Genomic DNA, 19654 nt, shown 5'->3' on the forward strand with positions numbered 1-19654 from the left:
CCAGGGTAAGAGGAGACATGGTGGCAAAGTCCAGAAAGTCAGAAGCAGAGCCAAGAGGGGAAACTTTCTGGGGGATTATGGCACATATAGAAATAATAGCAATACAAATGGTACATAAGTACATTAGAGAGAACAAACATTTTTAACTTAGTGCTATATAATATGCTTTCAATAGCATTGGGTCTTAAAGAATGTGTAGAATTTTAAAAGATACAGATTTTAAGCAGGGAGAGTTAGCCATAGGGAGCTCTTTGAACAAAGACCTATGGTTTGTATTGGGGAGGGTGCATAGCTCAGTTTTGACTATGGTACCCAGTCAGTGGTGAGAGTCGGAGTTGGGAAGTAGGGTAGCACTAGATTGTGGAAGGTCTTGAACAGAAGGCTGAAGACCCTTCCAGTTTTGACATTCGAGGCCCTCTACTGCAATGGCCTGTTCCCTACGGTCTTGCCAATGGTGGCATGAGCCATGGTTGCAGATGAGAGTCCTCCATGTGGGACTCAGTGCTGATGGGCTTACAATGGAAAAGGCCGTGACAATGAATTTTTTGTCCATGAAGGGAAGGAAGAATGTTGTCTGGAGCAAGACCCAGTTACTGGACTAGGGAGCATCATTTGATAATCAACAAACATTTATTAAGTACCTACCACGTTCTCGGCACTGGAGATAAAAAGACACGAGTGAAACAGCTGCCCTCAAAGAGCTTATAATCCAGCTTAGAGAGACAGTATGTATATATGAAAGGTTGGCTACATGTATTCATTTATGTATATGTATATGTGTGTGTATATATACATGTGTGTAGCTAACCTTTGTTGTTTCTCCAAGCTGGATTGTATACACATATGTGTCTATATGTATACATACATATACATATATATTTATATACACACATAAGATGCATGATGTAGTGGTTAGAGTGATGGACTTGAAGTTAGAAAGACCTGGTTCAAATTCTGCCTCAGATACCTATTGGTTATGTGACCTTGGACAAATCCCTTGATATCTCTGAGCCTCAGTTTTCTCATCTGTAAAACAATGGATTTGGACTAGATTGATCTAAGCTTCCTTCCAGTTCTAAGTATATGATCTATAAAGATAAATTTGGAGAGAAAGAATCCCGCTTCAGGGGATTGAAAAATGAGTGGGAGGTGAGTCAAAGCCAGCAATAATGAGCTTGCTCCCACTTTTTGAAACCAAAGAATTTAAAAATCACTCTGGCCTAGATAGCAGTTGCCCACCATGCTAACAGGACTAAAAGTGGAAAAATCACATTGAAATCATAAAATATTTAACTGGGACAGAAATCAGTAGTAAAATGGAAGAAGTTTTATTGTTGCCTTTTGTTTTTACATCAGTCATATTTGACTTTACTTCAGCACACATACACACACATATACAATACATACTTACCGCATACATATACTCCCACACATATACCCACATATACACCCACTCCAAGTTGCTTCACCTCTGAATTTGTTTTACTCTGCTTCCATCCCAGGGGCACTAGTGGGTCAAACGAAATAACATATGTATTGTCTTTCCTGTCCTGGTGGATTCTGTGAATTAGCATGCCTGAGAATCGTCAGTCCTGTGAGAAGTTGTATGCCAGGCACCATGCTGGGATCATTCTTGAAATGCATTCTCTCCTCCTCAGTGCAACTTAGAATCCCTAGATACTTTCAACTCTTAGCCCAAGCACCTCCTTTTACCTTGGGACTTCCTTAAGCCTCCCCAGCTACTACTGCCTCCCTCCACCAAATTACCTTGTATTCATTTTGTATATATTTATAAATGTACATTTGTTTCCCCTAATAGAATGTAAGCCCCAGCACCTAGCAGTGACTAGAACATACTATAGTAGGTACTTAGAAAATGCTTATTGGTTGATCAAAAAGAGCTGCCATTGACCCATCCAAAGGCCAAAGCATAATTTCTTCTGACTAGAAAAAAAACATTCCAATTTTAGGGGTGTAAACCACTTTTTGAACACTGCAATAGGCCTAGCCACCCAGTAAGGCGAAAGGGGGTGGGCATCTATTGGCTGGCAGTCTTTTTCTCACTGTTTCCTAAGTTTTATGAGAGACAACATGGTGAAAAGCAGTGCTATCAAACCCAAATAAAAACAGGGACCTCTAAACCCTACATAAGGCCCTGCAGGCTGCATCTTGACCCAGAAAACCACATATTAACAGTATCTATGTTCTATTAAATGTTTCCCAATTACATTTTAATCTGGGAATGTTGTGTGCAGCAATGAGGCCTGTTAGCATGTATCCTACTATGTGGTGGATGGAGAGCTGGCCTCAAAGCCAGGGAGAACTGAGTTCAAATTCTGTCTCTGACAAAATGTGTGACCTTGGGCAAGTCACCATCTCTCAGGGCTCTAGGAAACTATTTAAAATTATAAATTGCAGAGAAGGTGCAGAGCTGCCTTAGTAGAAGGAGTTTCTCAGACCCCAGGACCATTCCTTAGTCCCTAAACTCTGAAGGAGTTTTGGACATGACCTGAAGGAACATTACACAGAATGCCACTGACCCTGCCTGGAAGAAGAGGCTTATGGGTAGGAAAGAAGAATGGGGAGTAAAAAAGGAGTGAAAGAGATACAAGTTTGGGCCATGGAGAATGGACAGGAGGTTGCCAGTCCTGAGCAGAGTCATGAAGATGATTCAGGCACCAACTATGTCTCTGAAACCTGTGCAGAAGTTCCAGCTTGGGGCCAGAGAGGAAACCAGGGCTACACATTTCCAGAGAGATTGGAATATGTCGTGGGTTATTTATTCATTTTAACCCCCTATTGTACTGCTGTGCTTGCTAAGCATCGGCTTCTGTTCTAAATGTTTATTTCTTTGGCTAGTAAATATGACAATACTGTTGGTCAACAGAACTTAAAAGGTGAATTTTGTATCTGAACAAATAGAGGAGGGAAGAGGGAAAGAGAGGTTCCTTTCCAGAGACACCTTGCCTGAGTTAGGCTGGGTGCTCAGAAATACTTCTTAAGAACTGTTAAGGTGGGGTTGGCTAGGGGTGTGAAAAAATCCCAGAAACCAGGTCCCCTAGAAATAAAATAGTGAGTTGGTAAGAATCACAGGCTATGAAGGGAGCAAAGAACAGGCATTTTTATTTTCCCTTTTTCCTGGCAGCTATGGTTTGACCTATAGGGGTTTGAAAAATGAAGGCCATGCTCCACAAAAGCAGTGGGGTGAGTTTCTTACAAAGACCAAAAAAAAAAAAACAACAAACAAAAAAACCCCAAAGATTTCTCTAAGATTCTAAGTGCTACCTTTGGTAATTTATTGATATGTTTTGTTTTTATACTACCTAAATTTTCCCTCTATATATCTCCCTACTCTCTCAGAGATTAATCTCATATAACAAAGATTTTTTTAAGAGAAAAAAGGAAAAGAAAAAAACAACAACAAAACTGATCAAGCAGAATCTCTGGCCCTCCTTGTTTTTATTGTCTCCTTGTGGGCAGTATCTAAGTGGGGGAAAGGCTGGTACCCTCATTAGGAGTACTGACAGCATCTGCTGCTGTTATGCCACTGCTAAGCCATCATTATAATTGAAAGAACACCTGTCAAAGTCAGACAGGCACAAAAAGAAGTCTGACACTATGTGCAAGTTTCCACATCCACAGACACCCCCTCACCTCCAGCCCTCTGCCTTTGCAGACTCTAAGTGGCAGAACAGTGGCCCCTGTGAGAGTTTCCTCACCAGGAGCTCCATATACAGAACAAATCACTTGTCTCAACACCATCAAAATCCACAGAGAATCAGCTTGAGGCAGTTTCATTTCCACATCCCTGCCATCTCTGTCCCTACTTAGCTCACACTGGGCACAGATACCTTCTGAAAGAAAATCCTTTGCAAACCATAAAGCATTATCCATATATGAAATATATAAAATATATTCATATATGAAATAGTATTGTTATTTGTGATGATGATTTTTTTGTTTTATTTATCTATCTATTTATTTATTTATTTTTTGGTGAGGCAACTGGGGTTACGTGACTTGCCCAGAGTCACACAGCTAGTGAGTGTTATGTGTCTGAGGGTGAATTTGAACTCAGGTGCTCCATCCACTGCGCCACCTAGCTGCCCCCAACAATGATTATTTTTGAGACAGCATGTGTCAAAGTCCTATACTCTCTACAACTCCTAGAGCAGTTTCTGACCCAGGTATACCCCAAAGTGGAGGGAAGAAGCAGGTGTGATGAAGGATACAGCTGAAATCTACCTTGGGACACCATCATCGTTACGATTCAGACACATAACACTTCTCCAGTGATGCATACAATGCTGGGGAGCACATACACACAGGGAAAGACAGCCAAGGACACTAGAGACCTAGAGCTGAGTTTTTCATATGCAAAGAAATCTCTTTCTTGCCTTCTTTTCCTTCACGACAGCCAGCTCTGTAACTATAATATAGTAATATTGTAATCTGTAATAAACACCTTCCCAGAAGCTCTGATGGTCCCTGCTTATACCAATTACCCATAGGCAGCCTCCGAGTCGGGGAAAGGCTGGTGCCCTCATCAGGGCTACTGACTGCATCTGCTTCTTTCAGGCCATCACTCAGCCCTTCTTATAGTTGAAAGAGTTGTCAGATCAGGCTTCAAGCCTCACCCACTTTGTAGCTATGTTACTATCTATGGGCAAGTCACTTAATCTCTCTATACCTCAGTTTCTCCAACTCTAAAGTAGATTTGTGCCACCTCCCTCACAATGTTATTGTGAAGAAATGCCTGCATCCTGAACTTCAAAGCTATATGGATCTTTGAGTTGCTATTATTGTCATTCATTCTTCATCTAGTTCCCCTAGAATGTCTTTATTTCCTCTGCCCCATCTCCGTTCTGTTAGAGCTGCACCCCTTCTGCAATGATGCCGTCAGGCACCCTGCCCGAGCTTTCTGTATGGGCATTTGTTGTTTGCAGAGCAATGCAGCAGATAAATGCTCAGTTTAGCTGCTACTAGGAACAGCTGCCTGATTGGATCTTTCTACTGCCCTAGCTCTATTTATTAGGATCCTGCTGTTGCCACAGCTTGACTTTCTTCCTTTGATGGTGTCTCTTCACTTTTCCCCCCTCGAAATTCTCCTCGTGATTTAACAGTCATTGCGAGGTGTTTGTTTGCAATACATCTCCTGGACTCAGCGCAGACCCTGAGCTCTCTGCCTGATGTGTCTTTTGCTTCCATAGACACCGGGGCTTTCCCTTTTTTCTCCCCCTTCCCCTCCACATGTGGATTTCCATCCATTTATGCAGTCATCAACTCTTAACAAATAATGATTTGCTAGCATTTCCCAATCTATTGACTTTCCTGACACCAGGGATCCTTCATGGATGGAGTTTAGCCTCCTGCTGCCCTGTATCCTCCAGGGGGGGTAGCCACAGTGCCCAGTGTGGTAGTTTTGTACCAGAATGGAGATATCTGGCACAAGCAGGAAGTAAAGATGAGCTGCCTTGGGTGAGTAGTGATTCAAGTCCTTTTTTGGGAAAATTTAGGGTAGAAAAAAATGAAGTTATTTTTACAGTTTAATTTGGGGGAGATAATTATATTCTCTGCACTGTAAAGCTTCCTCAGGGAAAGGTAATTAATGTGTAACCCTATCCTGGACGATGCTTGGAGAGAGGGCTGGGCAGAGAACCGGTAAATTGCAACCTGTTTCTAAACCCAGGTGTAGTCTTATTCTGGAATGGTCCCTTTTTAAGAACCAAAAATGCAATCCTTCTTGGTTAAACAGTAAGGATTTGCATGGAATCAATTTGAAGTGGGGAGGGTTTAGACCAAATTACCTCTACAATTCTTTCCATCTCTAATATTCTATGTACTGTGTAACTAAATTCTCTTGAATTTCTTCCATTCTGTGTTCCAAATCCCTTTGTAGCAACATTGTATTCTTTGTTCCAAATTGCCTTGCAGCTGTTCCGTTCTATGTTCTTTGTTCTAAGCCCCCTTGCAGTTCTACTCCTCTGTATTCCACGTCCCGATTTTCTTCCAGCTCTAACATTCTATGATCAGTTTTTAAGATCCCTTCCAACTCTTACCATTCTATGTGCTAAGGCACCTTTCAGTACTAGCATTCTATGATTGTGAAGTCCTTGGTGGATTCCACTTCATCTATAAACTTGCTGGGAAGTGGGGTGAGGGCTACGTTTGGAGCTTGGTCACTTAGAAATCTCAATTTCCCCCAAGAAAAACCTAACCCTCTCGAGGGATGCTCTTATCCTTGAACTCAACCTTTTAATGATGGTTTAAGAACAATCAGTTCCTTCCCATCCCCCTAGCTTGTTGAGCATGACAGGAAAATTGCTTGAGACATTATAGTAGGAGAGACTTAGAAACCATCTGTGCTGCCAGATGGAAATTTTTACTTAAGCAACTAGGGTGTCAGCGCCGTGGATTATATGTTTGTGTGGGGGTGGGGTACAGGAGACTTGCTTCTACATGTAACATTTGATTTGTTTCCTGCAAAACTGGTGGAAAAATTCCCTGGAGAGATCTGATGTACTGGAAATTTAGAACTCCATCCGAAAGAATTGCTTCATTCAGGTGCCCACACGTGCATTTACTAGGCTAAATCAGTAGTCGCAATTGCAATTGTTTCCCACGTTCATTCGTTCGTTAGTTCATTCACTTAAGAAATGTTTATTGAGGACCTACTATACACGTAGTGCTGAGGGAGTACAAAGATGAATAAGACACAGTTTTTGTACTCTAACAATAATAAGAATATTAATAAACCACATGTATATAATGATCTAAGGTTACACAAAGAGTGATCATTCGGTGAGGTGGCTAGTGCAAGCTTTAGTATAACCTTTTACAAGCAAGGAAACGACAGTCCAAGAGAGGATAAGTGACCTGTCCATGGCCACCAAGCTCTTAAGGATCAGAGGCAGAATTTGAATCCAGGTCTTCTGAATCCAAGTCCGGCCTTCTTTCTGTATACCAAGCTGTCTTACCACACTTATGGACTGACTGGGAGATAAGACCCAAACACAAATATTGACTACACAACAATGCAAGAGATGCCACAAGGCAATATATTTTAAGCGGTACAAACATTAAGTGAGCATTAGAAGAGAGAGATGGTTGTGGCTTAAGGTGGTTCCAGGACGCTTCATGTAGGAGGTGGGAATCGAGTTAAACCACTAAGAACAGGTAAGATTTGGATAGGCGAGAAGAGGATATTGCAGGTGGTAGGAATAGCCTGGGCAAACAAAAATAATCCATATTCATATAGGGCTTTAAGGTTTGTAAAGCACTCTTCCTTACAATAAGCCAGTAAGTAAAGCAAACCGGGCAAGTATCCTGAGGTTCTGAGAAGCTCAGCTAGTAAACGAGACTCTAGGTAGGGGGTTTGCTCAACTGTCACACAGTTAGCAGAAATCCCAGTGCAACTTCCCTCAAGCTCTTCCCTAAGTCCGAGATGGGGACAGCTAGGTGGCGCCGTAGTGCACAGAGTGCCCGACCTGGAGTCAGGAAGACTCATCGTCTTGAACTCAAATATGGCCTCAGTAATTTACTAGCTGTGTGACCCTATACAAGTCATTTAACCCTGTTTGCCTCGGTTTACTCATCTGCAAAATGAACTGGAGGAGGAAATAGCAAACCACTCTAGGATCTTTGCTAAGAAAACCCAAGGAGTTGGACACAACTGAGTAAAGTCTGAAATACACTATCAGATTCCTTCAAGGCTCAGCTGAGTGCCACCTCCTACAGGAAGCCTTTCTTCATCCTCCTCCCTCTTCTTTTTGGTGCTCTTTCCTGCCTCAAATTATCTTAGATTTATTTATCCATTTATATATTATATCTTCCACTGAAATGTAAGTTTCTTAAGGAAAATAACTTTAAGCTTTTTATTTTTTGTCTTTTACTCCTACCTAGTAGAGTGCCTTGTCCAGTGTAAGCCTTGGCATTTAGAACATTTCAATGACCTGGCCCCTTACTTAGACCTTTCTAGTCTTCTTACATTTTACCCCGCTCCGTGTGCTTTACCATCCTGTTATTCTGAGTATTTGCAGTTCCTCAAAGACATTCTACCTCCTGGTCCTCCAGACCTGCCTCCTCACCTCTGCCTTTTAGTTTGCCTGGCTTCCTTCAAGACCTACCTCAAAGCCCACCTTATACAGGAGGCCTGTCCCAGGCCCCTGTGCCTTCTCCTGAAATCTGAAAAGATGACCTTCTATCTACTCTCTCTGTATCTAGTATGTGCTGAATTATTTTCAGGTTGTCTCCCCGAGATTGTCTCCCCGTTAGAATGTTGACTCTCTGAGGGCAAAGACTGTGCTTTTTGCCTTGTTTTGGTGCTCAGCACAGTGCCTGGCACATATTAAATGCTTAATGAGTGCTCCATGGCTGGCTTACTGGCTGGCTGACTGTATTCTAAAACCAACTCCATAACGTCTAGCTACTATCTCACACACAACCACTGCGTGTGACCATTTTCCTTACAAATATTTCATCAGTATTACTTAGAGGATTGATATAAATCGGTGATGTCAAAATTCAAATAGAAGGGGATCCCTGCCAGCAGCATACTGACTTAGACAATCACACATTTACATTATCTATGTTGTATTGTATTTTTGTTTATTTTGTTAAACATTTCCCAATTATATTTTAGTCTGGTTTGGCTGTACTCAGGAGCACAGATCTGGAATTTGACACCTTTGGTCTAAATGAACAATAATACTCTAAGTTTTCAATTCTAAGATTCTTCGATTCTAAAATTTGATGGTCATCTAGCTGAACAGTTGACATGCATTTCTCTTTTCCTCAAAGGAATTAGAGATGGAGTTAAATTATAAACATCAGTGCCTGATCCTCCAATGATCAGCGATCATCTTATAGGATCCTAGTGAGCAGAGTAGGAGGTGACCTCAGAGACTCCTAATGCCTTGTTTTATAGCTGAAGGAGAGTTGAGAGTTAATCTAGGCCAGCCCTCTCGTTTTATATGTAACTGAAGCCTAGATAGGTAAGTGACTTGACCACCATGATACAGGTAGTATTGAAGATGGGACTTAAACTGACCTTATTTTGTTCTAAATCTAGTGGCCTTCCACAACGCTGTGGCCACTCCCTTGACAGATGATACGTCACAACTCCTCCTCGCCTTGTTAGACAATCTTATTGAGTTGCTAAGGTCTAAAAAAAAAAAGGATTTATTACCTCTTATAAACATAGCTTGTGTGATCTCCAGATGATACTTTCAATTGATCACTAAGCCCATCCTTTTAAAAAAAAAGCGTTTTTAGTTTGGTGTTTCCTCAGTAACCCACTTAGGGACCAGTTAGAGAGACAGTTCCTCTGACTTAGCCCAGCAGTAGTTTTATCCTTTAATAGCAGATTCTGAGTTGGAACTGACAGCCAGGGTAGCCTCTTCTTTGGCAGGAAAGGGAGAAAATGACCTCTTGAGAGAAGAGAATTGGTTTTGGAAGCAGAAGACCAAGTTTGAGTGCCAGCTCTGATACAACCTATATGGTTTTGAGTAAGTCCCTTATTTCCTTGAGGCCTCAGTTTCCTCCTCTGTAAAATGAGAAGTTGGACTAGATCAGGGATGGGGAACCTTCAGCCTTGAGGCCACATGCGGCCCTCTAGGTCCTCAAGTGCAGCCCTCTGACTGAATCCAAACTTCACTGAACAAATCCCCTTAAAGGGGACTGGATTAGATGATCTCTAAGGTTCCTTAAGGCTGTAAAGTCTGTGCTAACCTCTATGGTAACCTGTGAAAAAGTGATTGTGGATGATCAGATTAGAAATTAGAAAAGCAGCATTCCACCCAAGGGCTTTGTTTGGGGGCTGAGGTTTTTAACTCTGTGCTTTAGTTTTTCAGAGGTAAAACAAAGCCAATAATATTTTCCTCAAGCAGCATTTTTTTTTTTTTTGCTTTCTTTTTTTCTTTTTAAATGTTCCAAAGTAAAAGGCGTGATATAAAGACAGGAGACCTGGGTTCAAACCTCAGCTCTATTTGCTGGCTATGTGACTTTAGCCATGTCAGTTAACTTTAGATTCCTTATCTGTAAAATGAGGAAAACTAGATCTTTAAATTTACTTCCCACTCTCAATCCTGTAGACTTTCTTCCCTCCCCCTTTCTCCCTCTCTTCTTCCGTCCCTCCCTCCCTCATTTCCTTCCTCCTCCTTTTCCTCCCTTCTCTCCTCCTTCTGTCCCTCCCTTCCTCCCTCCCTTTCTTTTTCCCTTTCTCGTTATGTGCCTACTTTGTACACACCCTGGGCTTGGGCCTATGGAGACTATAAAGTCAAATGACAGTGCTCCTGCTTTCAGGTTAACAGAGGAGATGAGATTTATGGGCAGATTAATCATAGCACAAGGCAGAAGAACTTCCACAGAAGACGTAGAAATATAGCGCTCGGGGAGTTGAACAGGAAAGATTACTTAGATAACATATCATTTATATGTTGTGAGCATATAAATGTCACAGTGAGGTATAAGTGAAGCTAGAGTGCTAAAATCGGAAGTTGGGAAGACATAGGTTCCAATTCTGCCTCTGAGAGGCAGCTAAGGTGGTGCAGTGGAGAAAGCACTGGCCCTGAAGTCATCTTCAGACGCTTACTAGCTGGGTGACCCTGGGCAAGCCACTTAACCTCAATTGCCTCCAACTCCCCCCCCCCCAAAAAAAACAAACACACACACACAAAACCAAAAACCACATTCTGCCTCTGGTGCTCAGCTGTGTGACTAAGGAAAGGTCAATTAAACTTTTGGAACCTCAGTTTCTTCATCTGTATAATGGACAGAAGGATCCATAGTCCCTATCTCACAGGTTGTTGAAAGTTCAGATGAACTGAAGTATGGAAAAGGCTTTACAAATTATGAAGCACTATTCAGATATCAGCTGTGATGATGATATAAGCAGTGTCATCATTTGGAAAAAGACTAAAGTATTTCACATTACAATTAGCACCAAGGGCCCAGTTGCCTCTGACACTGGTTATTTCAAAGAGTAATTTTCACACCAAATGTTATCAAGTATTTTTGCTCCCTTAAGCAGTCCTGGGCAACAGCATCTGCTTTGCTAATTCCTGAGCCAGAAGTAGGAGCGCAGGACACCCTGAGCTCTAATTACAATCCACATTGAGTTCTTGCTGATGTAATAAAGGGACATAGTATGTTACTGCCTAATCTTAATGGAAAGAACCTTGGGCTGGGAATCAGGAGACCCAATTCTAGTTCCCACTTTGCCACCAAGTCACTGGGTGACCTTGGGCAAAATATTTTCCCTCGAGGGCCTTCAGGTTGCCCATTTGTAAAATGAATGGGTTGGGCTAGGTGGTTTCAGAGGTCCCTTTGAGCTCTCTTATATTCTGTGATTTTAGTCCCACCAGACAACCTGGATAACTAATCCTCCGTTTAGTAAACATTGATGGAATTTTATATGAGTGACTCAATGTAGCAATGGAGTTTATGGTCCCTAATCCATTGTAATTCCTGCTTCCCCCCATTCCTGCCCATCTGTTCAGCTGCTGCATCCTCCAGGGGAGGGAGAAAGTCCTGATGAACAAGCATGATGAACAGAGAAGTATTGCCCATAGAGTCATTTCACCCTTCCCGTATTTGCTTCTTGGGGAGTAAGGAATTACTTTCCCCTTCATCAAGGGGCTTTTCCCTTGTGCTGTGGGAAAAATTACGGCTTCACCAGGAGCTTTAGTCCTCATAGGAACAGTTAGTGCTAACAATGAAAAATCACTTTAATAGGTTTTGTTGATATTCTGCTTTTCAAGAGCAAAGTACAGTCTTTAGTGGGAGAAACTAAGTAGGATGATAATGGTAGCTTATGTTTCTAAAAGCTTGGCTTTCTCCCTTTTGTGCAAGTCTGTATATATACCCCATAGTTCTCTAAGTATGATTATTTCCACTTTACAGATGAGGAAAACTGAGGCTCAGAAAAGTTAAGTGGTCTGTCCAAAGTCATGTGGCTAGTAGGGGATTGAAATTGGTTATGGAACTAAGGATTTTTGACTTTTCATCCTGTTGCCATTCTGACGTGGTAGCAGATAAAGCAGTTTGATAGGATTCAGTACCATTCCACTCCTAGGATCATGGATCTAGAATTGGAAGTGACATTAGAAGTCCCTCATTTTACAGATGAGGACACTAAGGTGAAATGACTTTGCTCAAGACCATTCTCCTTGTTTTGTGATTTGTCAGCATTTTATTTTCTTATCTTTTAAAAATATTTTTGTTGTAAATTCAACAATTATAAACACCTGAAGACCCAAAAAACAGGTAAAAAGATCATATAAAGAGCTGTGAACTTCTATCATGTGTAGTTTTGGTTTAAAAAAAAATATGTGTACACAGACACCTATAGATGCTTTACCAGGTAATAACCAATTTGTCTATTCTGGCTTCTTCTTCACCTTCCCTTCTTTCCCTTTGCGCAACTTGTAAAATGCTTGATTGTCGTTGTTGTTGTTTTTTACCTCAATCTCTGCCTACCAATTGTACACTCCCCCCCAAAAAACAACCCTTATCTTTTAACAAATATCTTTCATCAAACTTCTGAGGTTTTCTAGAGTTGTTTCTCCTCTTATAATTTTTGTGGGCAGGTCAGTTGTCCCTGTTGATCAACATATGTGGGGACTCATGATGGTCTAATCTAACACCCTAGTCACATGGAAAGTACAGTTTACCCTTCTAAATACCTTATAAAATATCTTTCTGCAAGACCTGGAATGTCTCCTCTTCTGCCCCACCACCCAACCTCCAAAGTATCTTTGCTTGTTGAAATCCGGCCTATGCTTTTTAGCAGGCATTAACCTCTTTTTTGGTCTATGTCATGGACCCCTTTGGCAGTCTGGTGAAGCCTGTGGACCCCTACTAAGAATAACATTTTTAGATGCATGTAAAATAATGATGATGATGATGATGGTAGCAGTAGCTATCATTTATATAGTACTTTAAGGTTTGCAAAATACTTTACCATTATCTTATTTGATCCTCACAACAGCCCTGGGAGGTAGGGAATATCATTATCCCTATTTTACAGATGAGGAAACTGAGGCAGACAAGGGCTAAGTGACTTGCTCAGGTTCCTACAGCTAAGAAGTGTTTGAGGTCAAATTTGAACTCAGGTCTTCCTGAATCCAAGCCCAGCACTCTATCCATTGAATCCCTTAGATGCCTCTACAAAATGCTTTACCAGTATCTTATTTGTCTTACAACAACCCAGGGGTAGGTGCTATCATTGTAACCATTTTACAGATGAGAAAACTGAGGCAGAAATGGCTGAGTTACCAATGGTCCCATAGCTAAGACATATCTGAGGTCAAATTTGAACTTCCTCTGATAAACAGGATTACAAAGGAAGTCAACCATATTGAAACGGTCATCAAAATACTAAACACCCAAGTTAACAGACCCCAGGTTAAATGTCTATCTCAGCTGTACTGGCCTGCCCCTAAAAGTGATCCTCTCCTTCCTAAGAACTAGCACTTTGCATTTCTCTTTGACCCTTGTTACAAATATGGGTGTATAATAAAGACCTCTAAACTAGATCAGTCAGTCAATAAACATTGATTAAGTTCCTGTTGAGGCAACTAGATGGCACAGTGGATAGCATGCTGGGCTAGGCGGCAGGAAGATTCATCTTCTCAAGTTCAAATCTGACCTCAGATACTTTCTAGCTGTGTGACCCTGGGCAAGTCACTTATCTCTGCCTCAGTTTCCTCATCCGTCAAATGAACTGGTGAAGGAAATGGCAAACCACTACAACATCTTTTCCAAGAAAACCTCAAATGGGGTCACACAGAGTTGGATACTACTGAAATGACTGAACAACAACAAAGGGAACATGAACGAAGGCATGGCAGGAATCCTTGGAGGGCACATATGTGGAGGCACGTGTGGCCAGGGCAGTTCACACTTCTGACTTTGCAGAGGTGTCCGTGTTATCTGAAGATAGCATGTTATTTTGTGATATATTTCATCTCTGCTGTCTGCTGGGCCTCTCAACTGGTTTCATGGTCACTAATTAAGCTATCCCCAGATTCCATCCATTTTGGCTTCAACTATTAAGGCTCTTAAGAGTCATTTAATCTCTTCAGGGCCAATTACAGTTCTCTGCTGTATTTACTGGGAATGCAATGACTAGAAAGCCTCTCCCTGGCAGAAAGAGTTATTATGGTATAGGCAATCTAGCCAGGTAGCCAACAAAAGTCAGAAAAATGTCCCAGGCATAGTTTATCTTTTTTAATCTTTTTTTTCTCATGGTGCCCACTCAAGGTCCCCATTCCCAAATAATTACCTGATTTGGTTAGGAAAAAAATTTTAAATTGCTACTAAATCCTTGATTTTGAGTCTGCATCTCCAAAGTTTATTTTGAGGATTCCATGAAAACTATGTGATAGTTAATCAATGAAATTAGGAAGAAGAACAAAAGGTTGGGTGAAGAAGGTGATACCATTGCTCCTCCTTGTTTATTGTTTCTGCCTTTATTGTGCATACCTGATGATGACTTTTGTGCAGTATTTGTCAGCACAAACTTCATTGTTCTCCTTTTACGTTATTATAGTGTTTGAATGCATCCTTCTCCAGGTTCTGCTTTTTCTTCCACTGTGAATCAGTTCCTACAAATCTACTCATATTTATCTGAATTCCTCAGTCATAATTTCATGTATTATATTTATTTGTATTTGTATTATATTATAATTATTATATTTATATAATTATATTTATGTCCATATACCATAATTTGTTCAGTTATTTCCCAATTGATGGATATTCTGTTTGTTTCCTTTTTTCTCCCACAAAATGTGCTGCTAGGAATATTTTGGTATAAATAGAATCTTTTTACTGTTTTTTTTTTTCTTGACAGAATATGCCCAATTGTGGGATCTCTGATCAAGGAGTAAAAACAATTCAGTGACTTTTCTTACATAATTCCAAATTATTTTCCAGAATGTTTAGACCAATTCACAACTCTGTCACTGCTATCATAGTATTGCTGCCTTCCAAAAACCCTTTTAACATTAACTATTTCCATCTTTTAAGCTCTTTGCCAATTTCATGGATATGACATGAGAACTCAGAGTTGATTTAATTTATATTTCTCTTATTAGGGATTTTGAGCATTTTATATAGCAATTGATAATTTACATAGCTTTATCTGAAATAGTTTATATCCTTTGACCACTTACCTAATGAGGAAAGGTTGTTGGTCTTATATATTTGTGTTAATTCCCTGTATATCTTAAAGATCAGATTTTAATCAGAGATATTCAGTGTAAAGATCTTTCCCAGTTAAAAGATTTTTTTTCTAGCTGCTTTGATTTTGTCTGTGCAAAATTTTTTTTTTCATTTTATGTAATCAAAATTGTCTAGTTTATTGTTTACGCTCACCTTTCTCCCTTGCACAGTTAAAAATTCCCCCTCAACCATAAATCTAAAATGTGCCTGTTTGCCTCTTCCAGTCTCATCTAATCTTTAATTTTTTTATGATAATACTTTCATGGTCTAAATCTATGAATCTTTCCTATGAACCTTCCTTTTATATCTATATTGAGTATGTATTTGGAGCTTATTGTGGTTTAGGGTGTTAAGATGCAAATCTAAATCTGATTTCTCTCAAATTACTTTTCATTTTTTCTAGCTGTTGTCAAATAGGAAGATATTTCCCCGATAGTTTATGTTCTTGGGTTTAACAAACTCTGGAATACTGTGTTCCATTGCTTTTAGGTCCTCCTTATAAAGTTGGTTCTTTGATCTTCTCTTATATTTTAAAAAAATAGTAACAAGTATCTGACCACTGCTTGGTAATATGGGTTGAGATCTGGGACTGCTTAGGAGCCTTCATTCCTACTTTTTGCATTATTTTTAGATCTTTTGTTCATCCAAATAAATTTTGCTATTTTTTTGTGTAGTCTCTCTAAAGAAGAGGTTTTTAAACCTGTATCCATGGATAGATTTCAAGGGGTCCATAAACTTGGATGAGAAAAAAATTTATATTTCTATTTTCACTAACTTCTAACTGAAATTTAACATTTCCTACAATTATTTGAAAACATTGTTCTAAGAAGGGATCCATAGGTTTCATTAGACTGTCCAAGATGTTCACAACACAAAGTTAAGAACCCCTGCTCTAAAATAATCTTTTGGTGGTTTGATTTATATAGCACAAAATCTATAAGTTACCTTGACTAGTATTATTGTTTTTATTAAAACGGCAATGGTTTCAACCATGAACAATGAATAGCTCTTCAATAACTTAAGTCTTTGTTTCTGTCAAGAGTATAAATGCAAAGATTTGTAATATTTCCTGTAAGGAATGAGCTAAGGGGTCAATAAAGGTAGAAGGACTGCTGAGCAGTACATGTCCTCTTCACTTACACAGCCACCACCCTGGTGCAGGTCCTTATCATGCCTGGGCTATTTCAGTAGCCTTCTGATTGGTCTCTCTGCCTCAAATTTCTCCTCATTTCAGATCATCCTCTTATCTATCAAAGTGATCTTCCTAAAGGCAGGCCTTAAGTTTTCATAGATCAGTGTTGTGTTTGGTTGATTATGGGCAATAGCTCAGTTGGTCATAACATTCTTATTCTAGTATGATTTATTTGTTGGGTTCCTGAGGATATTTTGAGGTCTGTATTAATGCCTTTGAGTCTCTCTCTTTTCTAGCGTACATTAAATGTTTCATATTCACTGAGTCCAAATGATTTTTCATATCATTGGAGAAAAATTCCATGAGAGAAAGAAACTATTGAATGTGTTTTTGGGTTCAATTACATAATTTAGTGTGATTCGTATATATCAAGTTATCAATAAGATGTTTTGGTTTGACTGCCTCTTTAATTTGGAAGCCATATTTAGTTCTATTGAGGAAAGATGATAATGTATTTAAAGCTAGGCAGGACTGTAATTGGACTTAAATTGTCTTCTTGAAAAAAATGACACCTTTTATGTCAAGTTATCTTTGATGTTACTATGCTTCTGACTCGTTTTAAACAGAGGACAGTTTTCCACATAGACATCACATACTCTAATGTTCTCACTGTGGTAGCAGCTGGTCTGGTTTGGCAGGATCCCTGAAACATTTGAGAATTGGGCTGATAGCACTGATCAGATTATCTAGAATGAAATACTATAGATAATAGGGAGCCACTGAAGTGTATTGAATAAGGGAGTGACTGTGCTTTAGGAATATCACTCTGGTAGTGGAAGATGAACTGAAGAGGGGAGAAACATGAGGTATAGAGACCAATTTGTAGGCTATTGAACAAGTCCTGGTGAGAGGTGATGATGGTCTGAACTTGGGGAGTGGCCATGTAAGTAGATATAGGAGACATGGAATTGTGGCATCTGATTAGATAGGGATGTGAGGGAGAGTAAAAAGTTGAGGATGACTTACTCTGAGGCTGTAACAGGGTAACTGAAGGTTTGGTGGTGCCCTTGACAGAAATAGAGATGTGTGGAAGAGGGAAGGGTCTTGGAAAGATAAAGACTTCTGTTTTGGACACATTGAGTTGGGATGCTGAAAGTTTGGGGTTAGTAGATAAGACAGGTGTCTCCACAGCTCTCATTTTTCTTTTTGAAGAAAGGAAATTCTGTGTGAAAAAAACTCTGAGAAGGGTAAACTTAAATTTTTCCTTCCAGCTGAACCAAGAGTTTGGGGGCAACAGAATGCCTCATATTTAATTTCTGGTGGGAGGTGGTGGAAGGCACTGCTCTATCCACTTAGCCCCATCTGCTTCTCTGCCCCTTCCTTAGGCTGACAAGGCAGGATAAGTGGAATTCTATCCATCTCCCTTTTCCCCACAATTAGAAGAGAAGGGAGGTGGAACACAGGAATAAGTTCTCTTTTGGAGCCCTGGGCCCCACCTTTTGGTAGAGAGTCATGCTGCCCTTGCCATGGCCCCCTCCCTCTGGCTCAAAGCTTAACTGCATGCTTTCACTATTACTGTAAGAGCTCCTGCCTTCCTCTATGGTTACCTTGGCAACTCAGGAGTCTTCCAACCCTGCAGGATCTCAGAGCCATTGTGGGTACCTCCTACTCTAGCTTATGCTAACCCTGTCCTATCACAGCTCCTCTGTGCGCTCCAGCTCCTGCTTTTTCAGGAAAGCGTATTTGGTGGGAGTGAGGGGAAGATACTATGAGCTCTTTCCATGAGGACACTTCCCAGTTAAAGTCCAGGATCAATGGTACAAAGGTTCATATGAGAAAATCATTTTATGCATAAAAGAAATGCAGAAGGAACAATGCTTAAGACCACAGTGCCCAGCCCTAAGTTCTAAACACTTGAAGGAGGACTTACCTGTCAGAACACCCAGCATCAGGTGTTTCCTGTCGAAGAAAGGAAGGCAAAGCCCATAAATTACAGATGAAGGGATCTTTAGAGGACCCTTTAAACAGCTTCCTTCTCCACTCAGTTTTCCTATCTACACATGCGTGCGCGCGCGCACACACACACACACACACACACACACACACACACACACACACACACACAGAGTTGTTGTCCTTCATTCTCAAAGAGGACCAAAATGACATCACTGTGTTAGAATCAAGTTAAAGTGTGTCCAGCAGTAGCTGATCAGACCAATAAGAGCTCGGAATGCACTGCCACAGGTTGGACACAAATAGACCATGTGAACATTTGGGGTGGATTCTCTAAATTTGCGCATCTCGCATTTCTTTTGAGCTACTTCAATTCTGCTTTGCTCATAGAGCACAGCACCTTCCCTGATAAGGGCATGCGGGGTGGTCCTATGCTAGCATCTCCCATGTCACACAATCACTTCCAAAGTTCTTAAGAGAGGCCTTGAGAGTACCATTGTGTTGCTTTTTCTGACCACCATGTGAGCGCTTGCCCTGTGTGAGTTCTGCATAAAATGGTCTTTTAGGCAAGTGTGTGTTTCGCATTTGAACAACGTGGTCAACCCATCAGAGTTGTGCTGTCTGCAATAGAGTTTGAATGCTTGGCAGTTTAGTTTGAGAAAGGACTTCAGTGTCCATTTTTTCCTGTCAAGTGATCTTCAGAATCTTCTTAAGACAATTCAAATGGAAGCCATTCAGTTTCCTCGCATGGTGCTGGTAGACTGTGTAGGTTTCGCAGGCATGCAGCAACGAGGTCAGCACAATGGCTCTGTGGACCTTCAGTTTGGTAGTCAGTCTCTCCCAACACTTTCCTTTGGAACCTCCCAAACATTGAGCTAACTCTGGCAATGCATGCACCCACCTCATTATCAATGTGTACATCCCAGGAATGTATAGTGCCAAGGTAAGTGAACTTATCCACAGTATTCAAAACTGTAACTGATGGTTCCATATATGGGTGGTGTGGTGCTGGATGATAAAGCACCTGTGCTTTCTTGTTATTTGTTGTTACGCCAAAATTAGCACAAGCAGCAGAGAATTGATTCGTACTTTGTTGCATCTCAGCTTCAGAGGCTGCATTGAGTGCACAATCATCTGCAAACAGAAAATCATGCACCAACGCTCCCTCCATTTTAGTCTTGGCTTGTAGCCAAGTTGAGGCAGTAACTCACCTGATGTCATATTCATCTTCATAGACTTATCTGTGGCACTCTGTGCCACTCATTGCTTTTGTCACTGTCACAGCCTGTCTCTTCTCCTTACAATCATATAATCTACTAAACACCGATGTTTTCTGCAAGGGTG

The 19654-nt window shown here is 40.6% G+C and overlaps 1 protein-coding gene across 1 annotated transcript in view; it reads left to right on the plus strand.

The window, feature by feature from the left end:
• The window catches only part of GRID2IP (Grid2 interacting protein), a 134338-nt gene that overhangs the window by 17342 nt on the left and 97342 nt on the right, over nucleotides 1-19654 (plus strand). The gene's annotated exons all lie outside the window — the stretch shown is intronic.

The sequence above is a fragment of the Vombatus ursinus genome, unplaced genomic scaffold (assembly GCF_900497805.2).
Source record: "Vombatus ursinus unplaced genomic scaffold, bare-nosed wombat genome assembly UNPS02014171.1, whole genome shotgun sequence".
In the NCBI taxonomy this organism is placed as follows: Eukaryota; Metazoa; Chordata; class Mammalia; order Diprotodontia; family Vombatidae; genus Vombatus; species Vombatus ursinus.